Source organism: Erigeron canadensis, chromosome 9, assembly GCF_010389155.1.
Source record: "Erigeron canadensis isolate Cc75 chromosome 9, C_canadensis_v1, whole genome shotgun sequence".
Classification (NCBI taxonomy): Eukaryota; Viridiplantae; Streptophyta; class Magnoliopsida; order Asterales; family Asteraceae; genus Erigeron; species Erigeron canadensis.
Genome location: NC_057769.1, coordinates 11,193,866 through 11,202,279, shown reverse-complemented (window position 1 = coordinate 11,202,279; position 8,414 = coordinate 11,193,866). Strand labels below are relative to the sequence as shown.

Below are 8,414 nucleotides of genomic sequence, written 5' to 3'. Positions count from 1 at the left end.
GAAACAAGTGGAGTATAACTTGTTTATTAAAGGGTTGTATTTAAGGTGTATAAATTATTTGTATATTTACTATAAAATTCAACGGTGGTCTTTTAATATGAAAAATATAAGTTTTTTATGCACGTTAGGGCTGCATTTAGCATTTCTTTTTTTTATTTATTTATTGAAATTAGTTCAAACAATCACAAAGTGAGACTTGAACTCCAACATCGTATGACAAATAGAAACTTGAGACTTGAACTCCAACATCTTGTTCTTGGCAAAGCGACACTTACACACTGGACATGCGTAATAACATTTACCAATGATCCACCTCCACTGTCAAAATAACAAGGCGTATATACGTTAGGTATGGATACAAGTCTTTCTGACAAAAGTAGACAACATGATAGTTTTATTTATTTACTAATTATATTATACGAGTCAGTGCCGTTCTTGATAATTTACAGACCTCGGATGAGCCAGAAAAAAGACCCCTAGATTAGACTTTATATTACTAATTTTATTGAGGTTATTAAGTTGTCGAGTATGAATTTATAGAGGTTCTATCTACATAAACTATTTTTATAAAATAATGAAAAAAGTTATAGTATATTAATAAACATAACAAAAGTTATTCTCAATGACATGCGAAAAAATTTAAAATAATATTAAAAAAGAGATTTAGTAGAATCCATATTTCAATCACTTTGTAGTTTTATGAGGATTATTAAGATAATCTTTAAAAATATATATCATTTTACAAGTTATATTTAACGGAACAAAAAAAATATTACAGTTCAATACATTCATTATTCATTATATAAGTTGGATATACTTATACACTCTATACATTAAATCAAAAGATGTAATAGCATTTTATATTGTTACCTTATTAAAGAGTAGTCTAGGTCTACAAGGATATTAGAATAGCTTATGACTACCTTCCAAGATTGAAATATATCTTTTTTCATCCGTAAAAAAGTGTGTAAGTGGGGTTTTTTATGTAAGTTAAATTATATGGTTTAGTTTTTGGTTAATTGTTATAATTTACAATGAGCTAAGTTAATTACATATATATTATTATATATAAAAAAAAATAAAAATCAGGTCCCCTAAAAAATCAGGCTTCAGCCCATCATCCACTTTGTCCACCTCTATAACCGGCCTTGATACGAGTACTGAGTACATGATAATAGCTCTCTTATTAAAGATTGCAAGAGTCCAAATTTATTTTAGCTTCCTAATTTGTGACTAGTACGGTTGTCTGTATTTTATTTATATTAATCCCTTAAAAAGTTAAAATGCGTTGTGGTTTAAGTTTTCCTTGCCCTTTTAATTACTCATTTTTACTCGTATAATTAATCATAGGATTTATTAAATAAAACATGAAATTGATCTCGTGTAATTAATAGGAACTATAATAAATATAAGATGAAACTAAAATCGAAATCCTATAATATTCAAGTTCCAAATCGAAAAACAAAAAAAACAAAAACAAAACAAAAAAAAACACCAATGCGGCATTGAGAGTAAACATGCATATATGTAGTATGTACCTATTAAGGAAGTTACTTAATATATATTGTTTTGTATATTCTATTTATTTAGTCAATCATAGTTACCTTATAGTTATCCTTATTACTTGAAGAACAAGTTGTAATTGGCTCTATATAAAGCCCTCACTGGATCAATAATAATCATCATATATTCATTTCTCTATATGGTATCACGAGCCAAAATTGCTCCACCGAGCAATCATCTAAACCACCCCTAAAAATCACCGTCCAATTTCAATCAAATTTATTATCACAAACAAAAGTGGTCGATCACTTCAATTATTTAATTATCAACATACTATATTGTAGTCAAAGCATAAGGAATTATTATTTATTCCTTAAAATTGTATCACAAAAGCAGCATCTTTGTTTTGTTTTTTTGTTTCGTTTTCAATCATTATGACAGAATCATCTAATTCACCAACAATTCTCAAACTCAAAGCTACCTCACACTTTCCGATCAAATTGACAGCAACGAACTTCCCGGTATGGCGGAAACAAGTTGTTTCTACACTTATTGGTCTTGACTTATACAAGTTTCTTGACGGCACCCATCTTGTTCCACCGCAGTTTATCACCACGACAACAATAGACAAAGACAAAACTACAACCCATTCAAATCCCAATCCAGCATATATCCAATGGTATCGCCAAGATCAGATGCTACTCAGTGCCTTGCTCGGAAGCTGTGACGATAAAATTCAGCCCATTGTTTCATCTGTTGAAACATCACAACAAGCTTGGACACGGTTAACCGCAAGCTATGCTAGCTCTTCTCGATCCAGAATTATTTCACTCAAATCAAAGTTGTCCAATAACCCCCGCGGTACACATAACATCACTGATTACCTCCTTGACATGAGGTCGATTTCAGATGACCTCGCACTCGCCCAAAGTCCGGTTCAAGATGAAGACCTCCTGGTCCATATTCTGAATCAACTAGGTGATGACTATAAAGCCACCACCGCTGCTCTCAAAGCTAGAGAAACCACCATTACCTTTCCTGAATTATTTGATGTTCTTCTTGAGGTTGAACGATCACTCAAAGCATCCAAACCCGTAACTACTGTTCCTCAACTTACCACTGTCAACTACACTACCAATAAGAACAACAATCAATACCAAAACAAACATGACACAAGGGATTGTAACTATTGTCGTTTTGCAGGTCATGACACAAGGGATTGCAGGACTCTTGCTCGCTTTCTTCGAGATAATCAAATCATGATTGCCAATTCGGTAGCAAACAACACCACACATCAAAGCCAGCAACCTACACCATCGTGGCCAATGGATTCCGCCGCTTCAAATCACTTCTCACCGGATAGTTCGGGTCTTCATCAGCTAAGTGATTATGGCGGCCCGGACGAAATCATCCTTGGTAATGGTACTACTCTCCAAATTACTCGTTCTGGCACAACTACTTTGTCCAACTCTTTAAGACCTCTTACCCTTGAATCTGTCTTATGTTCTCCTTATTTAAAACGTCATCTTATCTCTGTTGCCAAACTCTGTCGTACTAACTCAGTCTCTGTTGAATTCTTTCCTTTTCACTTTCTTGTTAAGGATCTTCGTACGGGGGCGCCTTTAATGCAAGGATTCAACCAAAATGATGTCTACACCATTCCTCATTCACCTCAAGCTCAAGTCAACGTCACCACTACAACATCCCCTCTAGAGCTTCATCATAAGTTAGGGCATCCGTCTGTTTCTATTTTAAGTTCCATTGTTCGTAAATTAGGTCTTAAAATAAATGTTCAAGCTTCTACTTTTCATTGTACTTCTTGCTCATTGAATAAAAGTCATAAGCTTCCTTTTCATCATACTTCGTTTCATACAACTAAACCTCTACAACTTGTATACACTGATGTGTAGGGACCAACTACTAAATCCATAGATGGTTTCTCCTATTATGTTATCTTTGTTGACTTTCATACCAAGTTTGTATGGCTCTACCCTCTTAAAAGAAAATTTGATGTGTCCATCTTATTTCCACAGTTTAAAGCTCTAGTGGAAAAATATTTTCAACATCCTCTTGTCTCCCTCTTTTCTGACAATGGAGGTGAATACATTGCACTTAAACCTTTACTCCAATCTCTTGGTATTTCTCACTTCACCACCCCTCCTCACACTCCTGAACAAAATGGAACAGCTGAACGCCGTCATCGTCACGTAGTTGAAACCGGTCTTGCTCTCTTGCATTATTCTGGTCTTCCTACTCACTTCTGGCCCCATGCCTTTCAAACGGCTGTTTATCTCATTAACCGTTTACCCACCCCTGTTCTCAACTCCAACTCTCCCTTTCAGGCTCTTTATGGCACCGCCCATCATATTCCAAGCTCAAACCATTTGGGTGTGAGTGTTACCCATGGCTTAAACCATATGCTTCCTCTAAACTCGCACCTCGATCTGTTACCTGTGTCTTTCTTGGCTACTCCAACTCTAAGGCAGCATATAAATGCCTTGATCCCATCACCAACCGCTTGTATCACTCTCGCCATGTTCAGTTTATTGAACATAAATTTCCTTTCCGAAACTCAAATCCTAGCCGTCTTCCTACTCATCTTTCGTTACTTCCAACCTCGCCACAACCATCTACTACATCCAACCCAATACCTATCCCTATCATCCATGTTCCTACTGTTTCCTCAAATCCACCCATGCCCACTCAATCAACAACCTCCAATGACTCCACACCAGTAAATCCACCGGATGCTCCTACTTCTAGCTCATCAAATCTACCAGATGCCCCTACCTCTGGCTCATCAAATTCTGCTTCCAATGACCTTGTCCCTCCCTCTAACACGGACGCGATATCTACCGGTACCGGGCTAGATGCTACTTCTCGCATTCATAAACCCAATCCACGCTATTTCAATCAATCATTTGTTAACACAACCACCATTCATCCAATCTCCCCTTCACTTGAGCCACGGACAGTAAAACAAGCTATTCAAGATCCTCTTTGGCGTCAATCCATGGACACTGAATATAATGCCCTTATTGCTAATGGTACTTGGGAACTTACATCTCCCTCCTCTCATACTCCTATTGGTTGCAAGTGGATTTTTAGAATCAAACGCAAACCAGATGGATCCATTGACAAATACAAAGCTCGTTTGGTTGCAAAAGGTTTTCATCAACAATACGGGAAGGACTACTTTGACACTTTTAGTCCGGTTACCAAGCCTACCACCATACGCTTGGTTCTTTCTATCGCCCTTTCTCACAACTGGTCTCTTCGGCAACTTGATGTTAATAACGCCTTCTTGCATGGTACTCTCCATGAAGAGGTATACATGCAACAACCACCGGGCTACATCAATAAACAATTTCCTACTCATATTTGTCGTCAGCGTAAATCCATTTACAGATTGAAACAGGCACCTCGTGCTTGGTATCTCGAACTTGCTTCTTTTCTCATTGGGTTTGGTTTCACCAAATCTCGTTCGGATGCCTCACTTTTCATCTATAATTGTGATTCTAAGCTCATCTACTTCCTTGTATATGTTGATGACATACTTGTGACTGGAAATGATTCTATCTTTGTTGAAAGTTTTGTCAAAACCCTTGCTACTCGTTTCTCTGTCAAAGACCTTGGCATGCTTCATCATTTTCTTGGCATTGAAGTAATTCCGACTTCCTCTGGAATTTTTTTGTCTCAGCATCGACACATTGCTTATCTTCTTCGTGATGTTAACATGGATGGTGCTAAGGATGTTACTACTCCACTTGGATCCTCTGACGTGTTATCCATGTCTGATGGTTCTCCATCAGCTGACATCACTTCCTATCGCAAGATCGTTGGTTCACTTCAATATCTTGCATTCACTCGTTCAGATATCTCCTTTGTTGTGAATCGGTTGTCACAATTCATGCATTCATCTTCTCAAAAACACCTTCAATCTTTAAAGAGAGTTCTACGCTACCTTAAAGGTACCATTTACCATGGACTATTTCTCAATCGTGGTTCGTCTATGTCCCTCTTTGCCTTTGCTGACTCTGACTGGGGTGGCACAAATGATGGTGGGCGTTCCACATCTGCTTACTTAGTTTATTTGGGCTCTAATATTATCTTTTGGCGGTCATCTCGACAGAAATCAGTCTCACGGTCATCAACAGAGGCGGAATATAAAGCTCTTGCCAATGTTGCGGCTGAAGTAACTTGGATTCAAAACTTACTTATAGAACTTGTTGTGCCACTTTCTTCCACTCCACAACTTTTTTGTGACAAAACTGGAGCTACTTATTTGTGTGCTAATCTTGTCTACCATTCTCGGATGAAGCATGTCGCACTTGACTATCACTTTGTACGTGAGCGGGTTACCGCAGGCAAATTGAAAGTTCTTCACATTCACTCGGCTGATCAACCTGCTGATGCATTGACCAAACCACTTGCCAAAGGCCCATTTCTCAGATTTAGATCCAAGCTGGGCGTCACTGATGGATCCGCCATCTTGCGAGGGCGTATTAAGGAAGTTACTTAATATATATTGTTTTGTATATTCTATTTATTTAGTCAATCATAGTTACCTTATAGTTTTCTTTATTACTTGAAGAACAAGTTGTAATTGGCTCTATATAAAGCCCTCATTGGATCAATAATAATCATCATATATTCATTTCTCTATAGTACCTATAACTCAGGTTGACATTAATGCTATTAGATCATCATCTGTGAAAACCTGAACATTACAAAAATAAGGGGTATGTTAAATACAGCCCTTAGGGCTGTATTTAAGGTGCATAAATTGTTTGTACATTTACCACGAAAATCAGGGGGCGGGCTTTTAATATGGAAGGTACAAGTTTTTTTATGCACGTTAAATACAGCCTAAGGGCTGTATTTAACATTTCCCAAAAAATAATTAACAAATGGCTAAATTGAATTCATTGGGTATGGATAAATCATGTAGCATAATCTTCACACTTAGCATTAAAAAACTTAGGTTTCCAAGAGAGATAGACTCGTATAAAGTAAAGGTCGTGTTTGCTTCACATAGATTTTATGGAATCAGGTAGATTTAGAATGGATCAATTAAACTTGGTTATCAAATAATGATGAAATTTCATTCTATTAGAATATTAACATTCCTTCATTTGGTGGAATCTTTATTCTCTAAAATTATTTGATGAAATTTCGTTCCTTCACTCTCTTAATTTTTCAAATAACCAAAAATTACATCACATTTCATATATTCAGAATTTAATTCTTTACAAAGACATTATATGAATTAAACGTGCCTTAATAATCTTGTTACCTTTTTGTTTTCCGCTATGGACTTGAAGCGCCGTAAGAGATCATTTAGATGAGTCCCATCAACGTCATAACCAAGCTACGTACAAAAACCGAACAAATATATAATCTTTAATACAAATTGATTACATCATTTATAAATGACTGAAATAGAATCACAAGCCACCTCATAAAATTTAGCTTTCAAAGCATGACGGCCACTCCACATGAACAATTGAGTTCATTAGAAATCAAAAGAAATGAAAAATCATCCTTAAAAAAAGAGCTGAGAAAGTGGAACACTATGGCTAGGGTTGTAAGTTGTAATTAAGTTGAGCTTTTATCGAGTCACTCGAGCTTGAGCTCGTTCAAGTCAAGCTTTTATCGAGTTCAAACTCAAGCTAGAGCTTTTAATTAAGGGATTTGACTATAGATTAACAAGGTATCCAATTCTTAGATAAATTATATACGGAGTATGTAATTTAAGATTTATCAACGAGTGGAGAAAAATCACTCTATGCGGTGGGCCAAGGACCATCCTAACTTTATCAATTATACTATTATCTATATGGATAAGGTAATAAAATATTGATCCATAATGTATTTGGTTCTTCCTATAGAAGTTAAAAATCTTTTTTTGACTTAGTTTTGAAATAAACTTGTATATATAATTTAATAATAAAAATCACCATATTTTGGCACTTATTGTTGACAAATCATATGATATTTTGACCCACGTACTCTGAAACGAAAACTTGCCGACTTTGCCACTGATGATACTATTGTTATTGTTACTCGTATTAGACTTTCACATAATGTTTTCACCGGTAAAGGTTTATTTATTACTGTACTATAATTGTTGTAAAAAAAAATTATAATGATAAATGATGGGGACCTTCATTTTCTATATATTAAAATATTTATATTTAAATGTGACACAACATCATATTCATTTTCCTTATATTTATATATTATTCGAGCTAGTATTGATAGAACCTATAGATAACGTACAGAGAAGGCCATAAAAAAGGAACTATATATATGTTGTTCAAAATACCTTAGTTTCCCTAGTATAATTCCAGATTCATTGGATCGGTTCAGTCCAACATCTTCGGGGCACAAGAATTCATATGTAATTTTATTCTTAAGCATTCCATCCTACAAAACAAAAATTATCTCAAGCATGTGAATTAGGAATAATATTAAAAAGCAAGCCACAGGAAAACTTAAAATTCTGGATAAACAAAAACAAGTCATAGCTTTTACTACTACAAAATCAAATATTACTTATCTAATTCAAAATTCAATAAATCAAAGATGATATGCATTATTCTTTGTTTCCATCACCTAATTGATATTGGATGCATTATCCTTTTTTATCATATATCTTACCCCAACACTAATAGTTTGTAACCCATATATCAAAGGAAAATTATACATCGACAATTATGTCAACATGCAATTTGAGGTGAAATTCTTTCTTGTAACAACCAAAATAAAGTTTTGTAACACACATAACCTAGCTAAGAACAATTACGTACTATACGAACCTGATGGATCCCACTTTGATGAGTAAAAGCATTATCACCAACGATCGCCTTGTGTGGCTACGCGCAATGTTTTAAATACCGGTATATACC

The 8,414-nt window shown here is 35.4% G+C and overlaps 1 long non-coding RNA gene across 1 annotated transcript; it reads right to left on the bottom strand.

Moving 5' to 3' along the window:
* Positions 1-295: 295 nt before the first annotated feature.
* LOC122581114 lies at positions 296-6,856 on the bottom strand. The gene is made up of 3 exons (XR_006320973.1): positions 6,800-6,856; positions 6,175-6,223; positions 296-318 (listed from the first exon to the last, which is right to left on the bottom strand). It is a non-coding gene; the product is annotated as an uncharacterized LOC122581114 (long non-coding RNA).
* Between the last annotated feature and the right edge of the window lie 1,558 nt (positions 6,857-8,414).